General features: G+C 44.3%; 1 protein-coding gene across 4 annotated transcripts in view; it reads left to right on the top strand.

Moving 5' to 3' along the window:
- Positions 1 to 16584, top strand: part of ME3 (malic enzyme 3) — a 331140-nt gene that overhangs the window by 194865 nt on the left and 119691 nt on the right. Inside the window, exon 1 of one of the 4 annotated variants that reach the window (XM_007168488.2) lies at positions 13367 to 13384. The exons of the other annotated variants lie outside the window; for them this stretch is intronic. The gene's annotated coding sequence lies outside the window, so the exon portion shown is untranslated. Of the gene's footprint in view, positions 1 to 13366; positions 13385 to 16584 lie in introns of those variants that run through there. 4 annotated transcript variants of the gene reach the window in all.

Genomic DNA, 16584 nt, shown 5'->3' with positions numbered 1-16584 from the left:
CTTGACTGAGCATGAAGCTGGGTGCTAATTCCAGTACTTTCTTTGTACATCGCACTGGATTATGTATGGTGTAACCATGTCAGTAGTAAAAGTCTTCCGCTCCAAATTAAATCAAAATACATTGAGGACAAGAGACACAGTAGATGCTTAAATACTTGTTATTTTTTTCTACTACAAACCACAAAGTTTAATAATGAATTTCTGTAACCAATTTTAACAAATGTAGTTTCCCATAACAAATATTTATAGTTTCAAGGGTATAAGACAGCTGTACTTAGAAATATGAAAACAAACTTTTTAGTATCATAAGAAGTCTCTGAGTAAGCAACAGACACTGAGCTTTAAGATAAGAAGATAAGCTATAGAATGGGAGAAAATGTTTACAAGTCATATACCTGATAATGATTTTGTGTAGAATATATAAAGAACTCTTACAAGTCGACAACAAAAAGACAAAAACAAAACAAAACAACAAAAAAAATAAGCCAAAAAGCTAACTAAAAAAATGAGCAAAGTACTTGAATAGACCTTTCTCCAAAGAAGATATACAGATGGCCAATAGTGCAGGAAAAGATGCTCAACATCATTAATCATTAAGGAAATGAATATCAAAATCGCAATGAGATACCACTTCACACCCATTAAGGATGGTTTGACCCATCCCATCATCATCCAAGACCTAGTTCTGATGGGGGAAATAGAAAACATAAAGAAAAAGGAGAGAAAGTACAGAAAATGAAAACAGAAGAGAGAGGCAAAGTGATATAATAAATGAACATTGCACTCAGAATGAAGTTCGAGTCTAAACTCTGCCACTTCCTACACACATGATCTTGGCCACATCATGGAACCTTTCTGAAACTTCAGTTTCCTCAGCTATAATGTGAAAGAGGTAGACCAGATGATCGTTGAGGTCCCTTCCATCCCTGGCATCTTACGATTCTACATTTAGGTAAGAAACTTTCTTAAAGTCTCTCAGGCTCTTTTGAGAGTAAGAAAGAAGGAGGTCAGAGCATAAGCATGACTGGGAGGTATTATGGGATGAATTTTGAGTGGGAACTACTAGGAGTAGCCGGTCCTTCTGGTTAAACGTTTTCCTGGGCTTTACTGAGTAAAGCCCGAAACCTGTACTTTCAAAATGGAGAAAGGGGAGACTTGGCTTTAAATATATTTCATTTGACTATGATGAAAGTATTAAAATTGCACAAGTAGGAAATTTATAGGGCACTCTACATTCTGCTCATTTTTGCACTAGTCAGAAGAGACTGAAATTCAGTATGTTCTCAAATTAGCTAAAGAAACCCCTTGTCAAAGAGCCCTCAATCCATCTGGTTATCATTATTAAAGCATTATGGGGTGTGTATGCTTTCCATAGGAAAAAAAATGAATAATCCCTTCAAATATGTAATTTCATAGGTTTTAAAATGTGAAGGCAACCGTTAAGGGAGCTATCAAAGCAGTCTGGGGCACAGAGTGAGTTGTCAGGGGAAAAATATAAGAGAGTTTTCAATAACTGAAGGTCCAACCATTTCTAATGCCAAGGCCCAGGATTTTATGAACACTTCTTGGAATTCTAAAGACTTGTTTTCATTGCATGGAGGGATCTGAACCAAAAAGATAAATTCTAAACCATCTGGACCATATTAGAATATCTGGGGCCTCAAAGGTATAGAGAGGGGCTCACCCAGATCTGCCTTTGAACATGACTGCCCTCCCAAAGCACAGCACAGCTGAGCTTCTGTTCCTGTAGCTGTGGCATTTTGTTCCAAGAGCACCATGCCCTGTGCCAGCCTCACCTCCTTAGACATCAACCCAAACAAGAAAACATTTTCCCTTAAGCAAGATGTAGTAGAAACAGTGAGGGCCTGGAGTCAGACAGACCTTGAGCCAGATGCAAGCTCCCAGCCCTCGCGCTCGTGAGCTTTTGACCTTGGGCCAGCACAGTGTGTGGTTCATAGAAGGCATTCAGTAAATCCCTCTTGACCTGAACTGTTGAACCATGCTGATTACTTACTTGATTTGATCATCAGTTTCCTTCTTATAAGATAGTGTTTAAGAGCACAGGCTTTAAAGGCAGAACAACCGGGGTCTGATCCTTGCTTTACAAGTGCTTAATCTCTCTACGCCTCAGTTTCTTCATCTGTCGAATGGAGATGATAGTATCTACATCATAAGCTGATTATGATGACCACAGGAGTCAAAAGTTCTTAAAACAGTGTCTGATACAGAGTAAGCACTATGTATGGATGTATTGTAAAAAGAGAATTCTGAAATTTTCTAACACATGATAAACACTCCGAAAATATTATGTATATAATATTTTCACTTTCTTTATTGATATTTTATTGACTTATTTTTATATATTTCCATACATGTTATAAGGCCCTGCCAAAGTCTTCAACATCCTCCAAAGGCCTCCATGAAAAAGAATAAAACTCCTTTCTACTGCTCAGTGCTTTGTAGCTTACCAAGTGCTTTGGTGACAGACTCCCATTTGATCCTGACCCTAACTCCTACCTGTAGGGATCCCACCTGGCTTGTTCTGGCTGATCCCCCAAAGAAGTCTGGCCTTTGGCTGGAGAAACTCACTGCTGACTTTTCTCCCAGACACATCAAGCCCTAACAGAAGACAGATTTGTCATTATTATTTCTGGCTACCTTGCAAAGTATAGGAGGTGATTCCACTGTTGCCATCCCTGACTTGGGGCTGGGATTGTTTTCTCACTGGAGGGAAAAAAACAACTTTGAAACTTACCATTTGGATGGGAATTTAAATGTCTCTTCAGTTTACTTGTGTTTTGTGAGGTGGTGAATAAATGGGGGAGAGAGTGAAGGGGAAATGTCCTTAAGGAATGCAACATAGCCATGAACTGTTATGAAATTGTCAAAAAATTTTGGAACCAGAATACTCAGTGCTGGTGATCATGCAGTAAGACAGCTACTGATGTACTGCTAGTGGGATTATAAATTGCTCCAGCCTTTCAGAAGGTGATTTGGCAATATGCCTAAGGAGACTTAAAAATGTTTAGATCTCTCTAGAACATAAGATTCTTGAAGGCAAGGGTTTTTGTCTGTCTTTAAATTTTTTGCTTATTACTGCATTACCAATTTTGAATGTTGTCCAGCACCTAGTGGGTGCTCATTAAATATTTGTTGAATGAATGAATGAATGAATGAAAAAGTCATCAATCTCTTAAGTCCAGTAGTTCAACCTAAAGAAAAATCAGAAATACAAACAAATTTTTAAGTGTGCTCATCACAGCATAATTTATAATAGTGAAAGTTTGGAAACAATTATATTATACAAAACAGGGGAATTATTAGATAATCAGTTGGAGTTGTTTTTCAATTTTTAAGTGATGTTTTAGGTTGAAGTTTTAGTATGTGGGAAAATGCTTGTCTTATAATTTTAAGAGGAAAAAATTTCATATATATATATATGAAATTTTATGTATAGTATAATCTCAACTTTGTTTAAACCAAGGTTTTTTTTTTTAAGCACAGTAAAAATAAAGGAAGGAAATAGAGCAAAACAATGCAGTGGTTATCTCTGAGTGATGATATTAGGTGTGATTTTTATTTAATTTTTCTTAACTTTTCAGTGTACAATAAGCATATATTACTTTTAAACTTAAAAAAAAAAAAATACGTTACAAAATCCCTATTGAAGTTAGAGTCAGATGGAGACCAGGCTTGTGACCCAGCTCTACAACCTGCTGGGTGTGTGTTGATGTTCCAGAGACTTTATGTGGTTCACGTGATATATGTAAAAGTGTTGTCTTACAAAATGCTAAGCATAAAACTAATGTATGAAATGATAGCTGTTGTTCTTACGACTGTTGTAGCAAAGTAGCATCTTTTGAGAAAGGTGTCCAGAGCGTTGTAATATCCTTTTGTGAACGGTGTTAAAATTCCCAGCAGGTTGGGAAAGGCATCGTCAGTTCCTAGAGTGGAGGAGACACCGTCTGTTTTGTATATTATGGTGCCTGGCAATTCAGGTGCCGGCTGACTTCTACCGTGTGAGTAAAGAAAGGTTGAGGAATTGCTGACCTGCCGCGTTAACTTGTCAGGGTAACAGTGACCTGTACTCTTGTGTACACAAGTGAGTCATTTTCCTGGATGTGAGCCTAGCCCACCATCATCATCTCCATGCAGCTTCTTTGTTCTCTTTTCACACACAGTCACGCTGAATCCTCGTAATAACCGTGTGCAGAGGGGTCTGTATCATGCCAGGTTTATAGATGAGAAAGCTGAGGCCAATGGAAGGGTAAACAGGCTGCCCAAGGTCACAGACTTAGCCATCCATGGAACCAGGATTCAAATGCAGGTCTCTTTGGCTCATAAGTTCTGTACTCTTCCCCCTCCTGGACTTCCTTCCAGAGGAGTGACTAGAAAGTATGTTCTCCAGGTCGTACTGAATTGGGGGGACTTCCTTGGACATTCCAGACAGCACTGCTCTAACCTTCTCTGTTTTGTTGCTAGCCAGAAATGGAGAGAACCCGACATCTCCAAATCTGGAGAGGAACTGCATAAAATGCTCCTTTGTTACCGGTTTCAGTAGCAACCCTTAGATACATGGCTTACGTCAGATGTCGGGGCTGAGCTAGCCACATCCAGCAATTGTCTAGCAAAACCGTGTCGCACCATCAGTCACAGTAAAATGCCCTGTGTTTGCCTGCTGAAGGCCACAGGCCTCCCACTTCTCTCTCGGATGTAGTGAGGAAGTCACCGCAGTTGGGGAAGCGCTCCTTGACCTCTACCAGAGCCTTTACCTCTTGAAGATGGAGTCCATTTACGTTGTTCTTCCAAGTGGTATTTGTTCGACAAAGCTCAATAGTCATCCTGGTATAAGTGGAATATTCTCCCTCCTAACGCCTGAGAAGCCAGGTCTGAGCGTATGCTGAGAGCTGGGTTATTGTGAGCTTTGCAATCCAATTGACTGGCTCTTTAGAGAAAAGCAGCAGTCCCCTACGGGTCATAACCCAGTGCCATTCTTGCTCAAGTGACCGAATTCCCTGGACTCACCTGCCCACCCATTGTCATGGTGACTGTAATAAAGGGATGGGCCAGTGAAGAAGCTGGACTGGCTGGAGAAATAAAAAGAGGAACGTGGTCCCAGGTCCTGCCCAGGTGGGTTCAGGCAGGCTTGGACCCTGGGTGAGATTTTGATCGCAGGAGGTGTATTAGTTTGCCAGAGCTGCCATAACAAAGTACCACACACTGGATGCCTTAAACAACAGAAATTTATTTTCTCACAGTTCTGAAGAGTAGAAGTCCAAGGTCAAGGTGTCAGCAGATTTGATTTCTTCTGAGGTCTCTCTTCTTGGCTTGCATGGGGCCGTCTTCTCCCTGTGTCTGCATATGGACTCTCTCTTCTGAGTCTGTGTCCTAATTGCCTCTTCTTTAAGGACACCAGTCAGAGTGGATTAAGGTGCACCAAAACGACCCCATTTTAACTTAATTACCTCTTTAGAAACCCTAGCTCCAAATACAGCCATATTCTGAAGTATAGGGGTTAGGACTTCAACATATGAATTTTGGAGGACACAATATAACAGGGGGCCTGCAGAAAATTGGAATAGAACAACCAGAACTGAGCAATCACTTAGCACATTCCGAGCCACAAGGGCTGATGTCAACAACTCTGATGCTGGAGTGGCTCATCACACCCCAGGGACAGAGCAGCATCGTAAAGACTGTGAGGATCCCGGCCTCATGGATGCCACGTGGCGCTGAGCAACAGACATGGGGGCTGGCCCCAGTCTCCCAGGCCTGGGGAAGGTCTTCCACCTTTCCCCGCATAGCTCCGTACACTGGGAGGCTCCCGTCTTGCCTCCGCTCCTTCTGAAATGTACCTGGAAGCTATCCCTTCTCTTCCACTTCGTTTCCTCCGCTCTGCTTGGTATAGAGCATCTTCCTTCTTCACATGGACCACGGCCTCAGCCTATCACTGCCTCGAGCCTCCAGCCTCTGCCCCTCCCCAGCCCTCCACTCAGCTGCCAGAGGGCTCTTCACTGTGAAGGTTGGGTCAGTACTCGCGGGCTTGCCTTCCCCATAGCCTACAGGATAATTAGCATTCCTTAACAGGGCACATGAGACCATGCTTGAAAGCCCTCAGTGGCTCCTCACCGCCCGCAGAGTAATACAATTAGCAAAGCTTGCGAACCCCATTTCAATCTGGTCAATTCTATCCCTCCAGCCTGACTGCCCCTCAGTTCCACCCCCCCATGGGGTCCAGCACCCCACATCTGCTCCTCTTCCCTCAGGTGCTCCATGCCTGCCCTGCTTCCATCTCCTGCCTCCAGGCTTGAAGAACTGTCCAAAGTCAAGGTCTAATTCAAATGTTGCTTTTCAGTGACGCCTTCCCCACGGCTCCCACAGCCCTCAAGGAGAATTGTTCTCTCCCGGTTCTGTAATCCCTTAGCACTTGATACATTTCTGTGTCTGTGCTTAACATCTTGAATTGTTTCATTTTCTTTACTTTGTCTCCATTATTAGGACGGGAGCTCCTTAACAAAAGGACTTTCTCGTATCCATCCCTATATCCCCACAGCCCCGCACATAGTAGGTGCTCTAGAGACCCTTGCTAGTGAGTAAATAGATGACGTTGTAGGGTGTGTGTGGGGGGTGTCTCTCTATGACCTTATGATGGTCCGGGCTTGTCAGGTTCTCTGATGATGTCGTTTTCAAACTTGAGTGACGAGCTCTTCCAAGACAGTGTCCATGACCATCCCGTCTGCAGCAGCACTTCTGTCCTCTGGGGGCTGGGTTCCCTCCCCATTTGGGACAGTCAGCAGAAGTGCTATGAAGTGCAGTGTAAGTTATGTTAAAATTAGGCGTGAGAAAATGGAGCTGGAGATAGAGGCTGCAAACACCACTCACCTCGAGAGCCCCATCACTGCGATGTGATGTGTAAGGAGAACCAGGACGTGTGGGGACCAGGCGGCAGCAGCTTAGCTGTTGGAGCTCTGGCCCAAGTAGAACACAGTGTGAGTACTTGGCAAGTGAATGCCCTCATCCGTGTCATTCCTCCTGCCTTCCAAGAATAAGATGCAGGAGAATGTTCTACCAGTGGTCAGAAGCAGAAGAGATACAAGTACTTGCCTTGTCACGGAAAAGAGCAAAGCAGAAAGAGATGTAAGGGAGAAAAATTTAGCCCAGTATTCTTTTCAAACAATTTTCTTTGCCACAGAACCTTTTATTCACCCAAAATCTCAAATAAGGAAGCTCAATGAATATCATAAAAGCTGAGTTAAGCTGCATGGGAGAAGCAAGACAGACACCTATTCTCACGACACTCCCCACTCAGACCTCTTGGAACCCACTAGGGTCTTCAGAGTCCAGACTGGCATCTCCTAATCTAGCTGTCTAACCTCGGAGACTAATTTTTATTCATTCATCCATTCGCGTGCTCTCTCTCTCTCTCTCCCCTTTCTCTCTTTCTCCAAACATTTATTCAGCTCCTACTACAAGCCAAGCACTAAGGTAAAAATAAGTAGGACACAGTACCTGCCATAAGGAAACCAAGGCATCTAAATGGGGAGACAGACTTGTAAACAAACACCTGCAGCAAATTGACAAATATTTTTAGAGCTCCAGGACAGTGCAGGGGACAGCGAGGTTACCAAGAAAGGAGAGAGCAATTGATCTCCAGTCAGTGCCCAAAATAAGGTTGCCTGAATTACCAAGCCAATGAGATTTATTCCCTACCCCGCTGCCGCTAAAGGAATAAAAGAGGAAGCTTTTCTGTTAAGAGCCTGTGCACCGCCCCCGGGCCGCCCAGCTCAGCACCAGAGGTGCAGAGAGCACAGGGCAGGCGCTGGGAGGGGAAGGAGGGCAGGAGGAGGAAATCTCTCTCCAGCCTCAGGACCCACAGCTGCTGCTTCACAATGAGGAGGGCCAGTGCCTGGGCCCTGGTTCTTTTGTCCCAGGCCACTGGGGAGTTAGGAAAGCCATTGTGCCCAGAGATCTTTAAATAACATTGTCACTCACGAGTAAACCTTAGGGAAGCCCAGGCTTTCTTTCACCAGAAATTAATTGAGCCCATTAGTAGAGGAAAGGGCACTGCCCTCCCCTTCATATTTTAGTGCCTGGACGGGCTGGGGAGAGGGCCAGGCTTTCACACTCAGAGCTGCCAGTTTTGCCTGCACACAGCCCGAGTTCCAGGACGCTGCTCACCCTGGAGCTTGATGTGTTTGCACTTTCTGTTCTGCTGAGCCACAGGTTTTGAGGATGAGATATGTGACTTCATGCGGTCATTTTCTACTGGTCTCCTATGATTTAGGAGCCTGGAGAGGACACGAACTTAGTCACCTGGGGTTTCCTCGGCAACCCATCTATGTTTATGTGGGACTGAGATAGTACCTACTTATAGTGGGAGCCCCTGAAAATTTCGGAAATAAATAATTAGTATATACTAGCAAGCAGCACTTGTTAGATTATTTTGAGAGAAGTTAAGAAAGGGAGGGAGTTACGTAATGTGTATGAAGGGTGCATTCTGAGCCAGGCACCGAGCGGCGTGCCAGGCTCCCTAGATTATTATACTAGCAATGATTGAGATATTATTTATGCAATGTTTCTCTCTCTCCCTGTGATCTGCAAGCTCCAGGAAGGCAAGGACTGTGCCCCTCTTGTGCACTGCCGCAGTCCAGCTCCTAGCACAGTGCCTGGAACACAGTGAGGCACGCAATACATAGGTTGAACGAATACACGAATGATCTTATATAATCTTCCGATGATCTTGTGGAATTGGTATTATTAACCCCTTTTACAGATTAATAAACTGAGAGTCTAAGAAGTTGAGTAACTTGCTTAAGGTCACACAGTCATTAACTCTGACAGTATTAACCCAGGGCTTTCAAACTGAGCCCTTGTCTATACTTGAACCTGAAAGTACTCACTTTTTTTTTTGGATCGGAAAACAGAAAAGAGAAGGAATCCTTTTTTCCAGTGCCCTAGGAACGACTCTTGTTCTGCCTTCTTTCTAGAAGAGAGAGACAGGTTACTCTCTCATAATTATAATTTAACGTCTTACCAGGTCTTTCTCTAAATGGGTGAGGAGGACATTTGCTAACACAAATGGTGAATGGTGGTCTTTTCCACTGCCTTTCTTTTGGGGTATGATTCTGACTATAACAATGGAAACATTTGTGGAAAAGGAGGAAGGTGTGGACTGGAGTAGTCATGAAAGGCTTTATTCCAGGGCTAAGACTTGAGTTAGTTCTCAGGGATGAGTAGGATTTACCCAGAGGGTTGAGGCTGGACTCTCCGTGAACAGTATGAGCCAAAGCATGGAGGGGGCAATGAGGAGAGCAAAGAGACCCACTTGTCTGGAACAGACGTAACCAGGGATCATGCCTTGTCCCCACTTAAAAGCCTGCAGGAGCTCCCTAAGTCACAGGGCCCTCAGCTGGACCCCAAAGCCCACCATGACATGGGCCTGCCTGCCTTGTGCCTGCCCAGGTCTCTGGCCTGATCTCCACCACTCCTCTGCCCAGCAGCCCCACTGAAGCAAGCTGCACTGGCCCTGAGCAGCACACCTCCCAGGCCTCTGCATCTCTGCGCATGCTGATTCTCTTGCCTGGAGTACCTCCCCTCCCCTTGCCCATCGGCAGAACTTCTACGTGATCTCAACTAGACATGATCTCCTTTGCAAAGCCCTCCTGTCTACCTCCTTTGTAACCCCAAGCGATTAGCCCCCTTCTCCTCACACTCCCAGCTGCTCCTTTATTTGCGTCTCTTTCTCTGTCAAACTGTCATGTCTATACATCCTTGCCCCTGACCCAGCTTTCCATTCTCCACCCCATACCCTTCCACTTGGATTTCAGGAATAATGACCTTCTCTTACACCTTCAGTCCCTTCCAGGACATTATCTCCACCTCCATCTATTAACTTAAACCTACCCCCAACCTGAGTTGACTGTTTCTCCCAAACCCTTCTCATGCTACTTTCACACTCCTCAACCTTCCAAGTCAGGACAAAGGTAGGTAGCCTTTTATTCCTCAAGAATAAAAACTTTTAGAACTGCCCTTTCCCATCCTCTTATTTAAACAAATAACTTACACAGCGACAAAAACCGCTTCTCTGTGCCTTTTCTAAGAGTTGCGCTATTTAGAGAGACTGACCTTTTTTCCTTTTCATCACTGTCGTTTACCACCTTCCATTCATTGAGGACCTTGGCACCGGCTTATAGACTTTCTCCACCCCAATCCTGCCATCATCTTGGATGACTTCAGCATCAAAGGGCTGGTTCCTCCAAAACCCAGGCCTCTCCCAACTGGAATACCTTCCCTCTGCATTTCCCCTCAGCCATTCCCCCAGTCACACCCTGGACCTTGGCATCATGTGAAATTCCTCTCTGTGAATCACTGAAATCATAGAATCATAGAAATCAGTGATTCTGGGCTTCCCTGGTGGCACAGTGGTTAAGAATCCGCCTGCCAGTGCAGGGGACGCAGGTTCGAGCCCTGGTCCGGGAAGATCCCACATGCCATGGAGCAACTAGGCCCGTGTGCCACAACTACTGAGCCTGCGCTCTAGAGCCCACGAGCCACAACTACTGAGCCTGTGTGCCACAACTGCTGAAGCCCGGGCGCCTGGAGCCCGTGCTCCGCAACGAGAGAAGTCACCGCAATGAGAGGCCCGCGCACCGCAACAAGGAGTAGCCCCCACTCGCTGCAACTAGAGAGAGCCCGCACACAGCAACGAAGACCCAACACAGCCAAAAATAAATAAATAAATTTATTAAAAAAAAAAAAAAAAAGATATCAGTGATCCTAACAACACTCTCTGACCAGAGATGCTGCCTGGTCAGCCACGCCCTCTGAACTCACCGCAGTCTCCAGGCCACTCAGCCCTCTGCCTATGCCGGTCATCGCTCTTGCCCACGGACCTAGTCCAGTCCTGCTTCAAGTCCATGGTCCATCATTCCTGCTCTTCCTAACAGTACCCTCAACTTTTTGCCTCTATGTCTTTTCACTGAACTCTTTTGAGAAAAATCACAACCCTCGATAACATAGCATGGCGTGGAGAAAGCAAACAATTCAGTTTTGCTTTCTCCATGCCATGCTAGAGGAAAACACGCAGCAGGAAAAAGTGTACAACTGTATATTTATTGTCACCAACCTCAGCTGAGCCCTTTTTAGTGCTCAGAAGTCTCCTGTTTCTCTGACCACCTTGCTCTCACCCTCTCACAACTTTTCTTTCAAAACTTCCCTACTCCGAAATCTCCAACCCTCACTCCAGGCAGATAATTTCCCCATTGAGCCTGTAAGCACACAGCACCTTCACGAGTCCATCCCTCCTTCCCTTCTGCTACAGCTGCTGAGGTGGCCTCCTCTGTCTATGGCCAGTCCCCGCCGGCCGGGCTGTGGGTCCCATTCTCTCCCTTCTTGAGGAATCCACCCCATCAGCATCTAAACATGCTCACGTCTCTCCACCATAAACCACTCTTCATTAGTAGCTGACCTTCTTGTAAGAATTGTGTGCATTTGCTGATTCCCTTTCCTACCGTCCTGCTCTCTCTTCAAACCACAGAAGTCCAACTGCAGCCGACCTTCACTGGCTTACAGGGAACCTCCACTTGGCTAAGTCCAGCAGACAGTTTTCAGTCCTCGTATTACTTGACCTCTCAGAGAAATTCAGCAGAGTTGACCACTCCTGCCTTCCTGAAACACTGTTCTCTTGGGCCATCTTGTGACAACCCATCTTCTGGTTCCCCTTCTACCTTTCGGCTGCTTCTTCTCAGTCTGCTCCCTTGGCTTATCCTTCTTTATTCAGCCTTCAAATGCTGGAGTTTCTCAAAGCTTAGACCTAGGATTCTCTCTCCCTCTGAACTCTCTCCGTAGAGGAATATATCCCCGCTGTGGTTTCAGATACCACCGATTTGCTAACAATTTTCAAATTCATTCTCTAGCCCTCTCTCTAAGACCCAGATTTCCAGATACCCAGCTGACTGCCTGACATTTCCAGATGGATGTTTCAAAGGTTTTCAAACTCATTGTGTACCAAGTTCAATTTGAGATGCATTCCTTTCCTTCCAGCCCCTCCTCCACCCCAAAATCCTCATTGCTTAGCATCCCATCTCCCAGCCACCACAGTCACCCACCCGGTTACCATGGCAGTGATATCGCCCCAATTCTCTTTGCTGTAGCCATAGTGATCTTCCCCCGACACACAGACACACACACACACACAGAGCAAATTATGTCTCTTCTGTTTAAAACCTTTCTGTTCTTGAGGCTGAAAACCTAAGTCCTTAGCAAAGTTGCCCACACACTGTACCATCTTGGTCCTGCCTCCTCTTTCTGAGCCTTGAACATGCTGTTTCTTCTCCATTTAGGATGTTTCTCTGCTCAACTCCATCCTGGCACTTGGCCTAATTAACTCTTTGTTTGTCTTTCATCTCACGTCTCGAAGGTTGCTTCCTTAGGGAAGGCTCTCCTAGTCACCCTTCCCCCAAAGGAAACTACATCAGGGCTCCCAGTTCCCTCCATGCTTTCACAGCATCCTCTGCATCTGCTCTGTAGTATTTCTTATCATGAAATAATTACGTGGTAATTACTTATTGACTACTTGTCTTCCCTATGGGGATGGGAACTTCTCTTTCACACAGCTGCATCCCCACGCCTAGCACATTACCTTGCACAAAGTAGCTACTTAACAAATTTTTGTCAAATGAATGACACCCCCTCGTTTTGTTACTTTGAATGAATGATGAATCACTTTGTCTTGTGTCATCTGTGTTAATTTTCCCTACTGGAAGGTGAGATGGGCTTTGCCATCTCCCACCTGCGCCTAGAATTATGTACGTCACACAGTACCTGCTAGTTGAATGAGTGAATGATGGTTCGTTTGAGTAAGAAGGGTGGACCACGTGGCGGACAGCTCAGCAGAGGCAGCCGTGAGAAAAGCTTCCTAAGGTCCTTATCTTCAAGCCTCAGGTTATCTGGTTTGCGTTAACTTTCATCCATAAAAATGCTTCAGAGATTTGTTCCCTATAAAAGCCAGTCACTGGTTTTGATTGCTCACCAATGTTTAATGATCTTGATTTCTCACCAATGTTTAACTGCCCAGAATGCCCAGATACTTAACTTGAAGCTTCTGTTCTCTCTCTCCCTTTCTTTCTTTTTTTCTTACTAGGGAAAATAACGGAGAAATCCCTTTGATTCAGACCCAGTGGAAAGAACTCGGCTCCTGTCTTCTGCATAGGTGTGGCAGCCGATTTTCTCTCTGTTATAAACTTACCCAGTGCCAGAACTCTCGTCGGGGTTTTCCACTAGGGACAAAGAGAGACCTTGCTAGACAACAGTGTGTGATGATTAGTGCCATCGTTGTGCTTTGGCCGTATGCAGTCTTCGTATTTTCAGGCAATAACATTAACAGGTAATTCTATTAAATAGCAGCATTTTCCTTCTTGTCATTGCTGTTCATCCCGAAAGATAAATCTTTACTAATAAGTCAGCCTCCTACCCGCCTCACCCCCACCTCCTTCAGAAATTCTCCTGATTGCCTTTCTATTGAGATATTTCCCCAGGACAATATACTCACCTCTACTCCTGAATTCGTGTGCGGTGGATTAGAATTTGAGCAAAACTTTTGTCTCCTCTTCTGGGGCAGTTCCTCATTATCACCGGGGATGCAGGTGAAAAGCCCCGACTTTGCAGGAATCAGCATTCACAGGTACAGGTCTAGGACTTGAATTTTAAACCAGCACCCCAGGTGCTCCCCAGGTACACTGAATTTTGAGAATTGTAAGTTTAAGTCAATAACCTTTCATCCTTCTATGCACTAGTGATTAGTGGACAGGCATAGGAGAGCGTGCTCAGCAGAGGAACCAGCACGCGTACGCACACAGGCATGAAAATGCCCACTTCCTATGGGAGTGGTGGAGGAGTTTGCTATGTTGAGGGCTTCTCATGGAGATTGGCAGGAGATGAAGCCAAGGATGACGCACAGCTTATGAAAAGCGCTGCAGGCTTTGATAAAGATTTTTTATTGAAGTATAGTTGATTTACAAGATTTCATGTGTACAGCAAAGTGATTCAGTTACACACACACACACACATATATTCTTTCTCAGATTCTTTTCCCTTATAGGTTATTTTTTTTAATATATAAATTTATTTTATTTATTTATTTTTGGCTGCATTGTGTCTTTGTTGCCGCGAGCGGGCTTTCTCTAGTTGTGGCGAGTGGGAGCTACTGTTTGTTGCGGTGCGCGGGCTTCTCATTGCGGTGGCTTCCCTTGTTGTGGAACACGGGCTCTAGGCGCGTGGGCTTCAGTAGTTGTGGCACGCGGGGTCAGTAGTTGTGGCTCACGGGCTTAGTTGCTCCACAGCATGTGGGATCTTCCCGGACCAGGGCTCGAACCCGTGACCCCTGCATTGGCAGGCGGATTCTCAACCACTGCATCACCAGGGAAGTCCCTCCCTTATAGGTTATTACGATATATTGAATATAGTTCCCTATGCTATGCAGTAGGTTCTTGTTGTTTCTCTATTTTATATATAGTATTGTGTTACCTGTGAGTCCCAGATTCCTAATTTATCCCACCCCCCCTTTCCCTTTTGGTAACCATAAGTTTGTTTTCTATGTCTGTGAGTCTATTTCTGTTTTTTAAATAAGTTCATATCATTTTTTTAGATTCCACATATAAGTCCTATCATATATTTGTCTTTGTTTTACTTACGTCACTTAGTATTGAATATGATAATCTCTAGGTCAGATAAAGATGTTTTAAGTTAGAGAGTGAAATTATCAAATTTGGTTTTTGGAAAATGTCAGTCTGGCAGAAGTTCTGAAAGCTGTATTCCAGGGGTGGGACAATGAGAGCGAGGAATGGGAGGGGTTGAGACTGGAGGCCAGGACTTGCAGAACCATTCATTTATGAGCAGACCGGGGATGATGTCGATCTTAAAAAAAGGAGGATGAGAATGAGGAAGGTGGATAAAAGAGGAATCTCAAGCTATTCAGGAGATAGAACATCACCTAGATTTGGTAATGACTGCAAATTTGGGCTGAGTTGTGAGGAATCTAGGATGACTCAAATTTCTAATGAGCTACCGGGTGATACCATTGCTGAGTAGAGAGTGTGGGAGGGAGGTTTGGCCTGGAAGATGAGTTTGACTTGCAACATGTGGTGTCTGACAGGCCTATGAGACATGTATGTCGGGATGCCCAGGAAGCAGATGGATGTCTGTGTCTGGAATTGAAATGACTCTGGAGACATAATGCAAAGCATTGCTTTTGCCAACAAAGTATCACCCAACCTGCTTTGTTTGAAATAACGATAGCTGACATTTACTTAGTGAGTCCTTACTAAGCATCAGATACCCTGCTACATGTGACACACATTATGAAGTGCATACTGTTATCAGCCCGGTTTTACAGAGGAGGAACCTGAAACCTGAAAAGTTAGATAACGTACCCAGGTGCGACTAGTAAGGGTCAGAGCTGGTGTTCACTCTTTTGCAGTCAGACTCCATCACTCGTAATCATTATCCTGTGCTACGGTGTTTCTCAAAACGTTTAAACCACAACCTTCAGTTAAAAGTACACTTTACATCACAAGCCAGTACACAGATACACAATATACACGTGCACACACGTGCACACACATACACTTGAAATTAAGCAAAAGTTTAGCAAAACAAGACTTGTCCATGCTAAATGTGATACAACCTGGTATTTTCTACTCAAGTCTACATCATTTTTCAAATATTGGTTGCTCCTTATTAAATTGATTTCACAGTCAGAGCTGGTTTGATAAACTCAGCCGTATTTATTTCTCCTGGGGTGAATATTTCCCTTCTATTCCCAGCCCTTGTCATTCTCCCACCTTTGGGGAAAGAACACTAAATGTTGCTGAATGCTTTTCCCCTTTCCCTCTAGAGAAGGTATTAAAGGTAATAGGCTGGGGTCTAGTGGGATAAGGCCAGCCAAGAAAGTCTCACTTTAGTAGACCGATCAAACTGTGTTTAATGTGGCTGACAAACGTTATTGCAAAATGTTCAAATCACAACAAAGGATGCAAAACAATGTGTGCAAAATAGTGATTACAATTATGGACTTTAGTGGCACACAGACCTGAGTCCGTATTCCACCTCCACAGCTTATTAACTGTATAACCTTGGGCAGATATTTTACTTCATATGGGTATTGTAGAAGGATAAAATTCAAATAGTGCATTGGTTCATTCAGTATCTACACAGCCTGTCCTTTAGTAGGCACTAAAAAATGGTACTAAAATCTTTATTAATGTAATAGAAGTTATAAAATATAAACCAACCCACAAACTGAATATTCATCTGTAAAAGCAAATTAAATTTCCAGACTATTCAACAATGACCCAATCAGTCATTCAGTGGTGTATTTAGTCAATCAGCATAAATTTAGAATAAGCTGTTCATTTGTCCTTTAAAGGAGACTTTAAATATTGACTGTACTTATCACAGGATAGAGGTATTACAAGAGCTTGGTAGCTAATGGCACTAAATATAGCCTTGGGCATAGAGCTGTTTATTTTGAGACATTTGGAGGAGAGGTCACCCTGCAGTTCTCTGTGAATGTCAACATCGCTTCCT

The sequence above is a fragment of the Balaenoptera acutorostrata genome, chromosome 9 (genome assembly GCF_949987535.1).
Source record: "Balaenoptera acutorostrata chromosome 9, mBalAcu1.1, whole genome shotgun sequence".
Lineage (NCBI taxonomy): Eukaryota > Metazoa > Chordata > Mammalia > Artiodactyla > Balaenopteridae > Balaenoptera > Balaenoptera acutorostrata.
The sequence above is the reverse complement of the archived record's forward strand: the minus strand, read 5'-3'. Positions and strand labels throughout refer to the sequence as shown.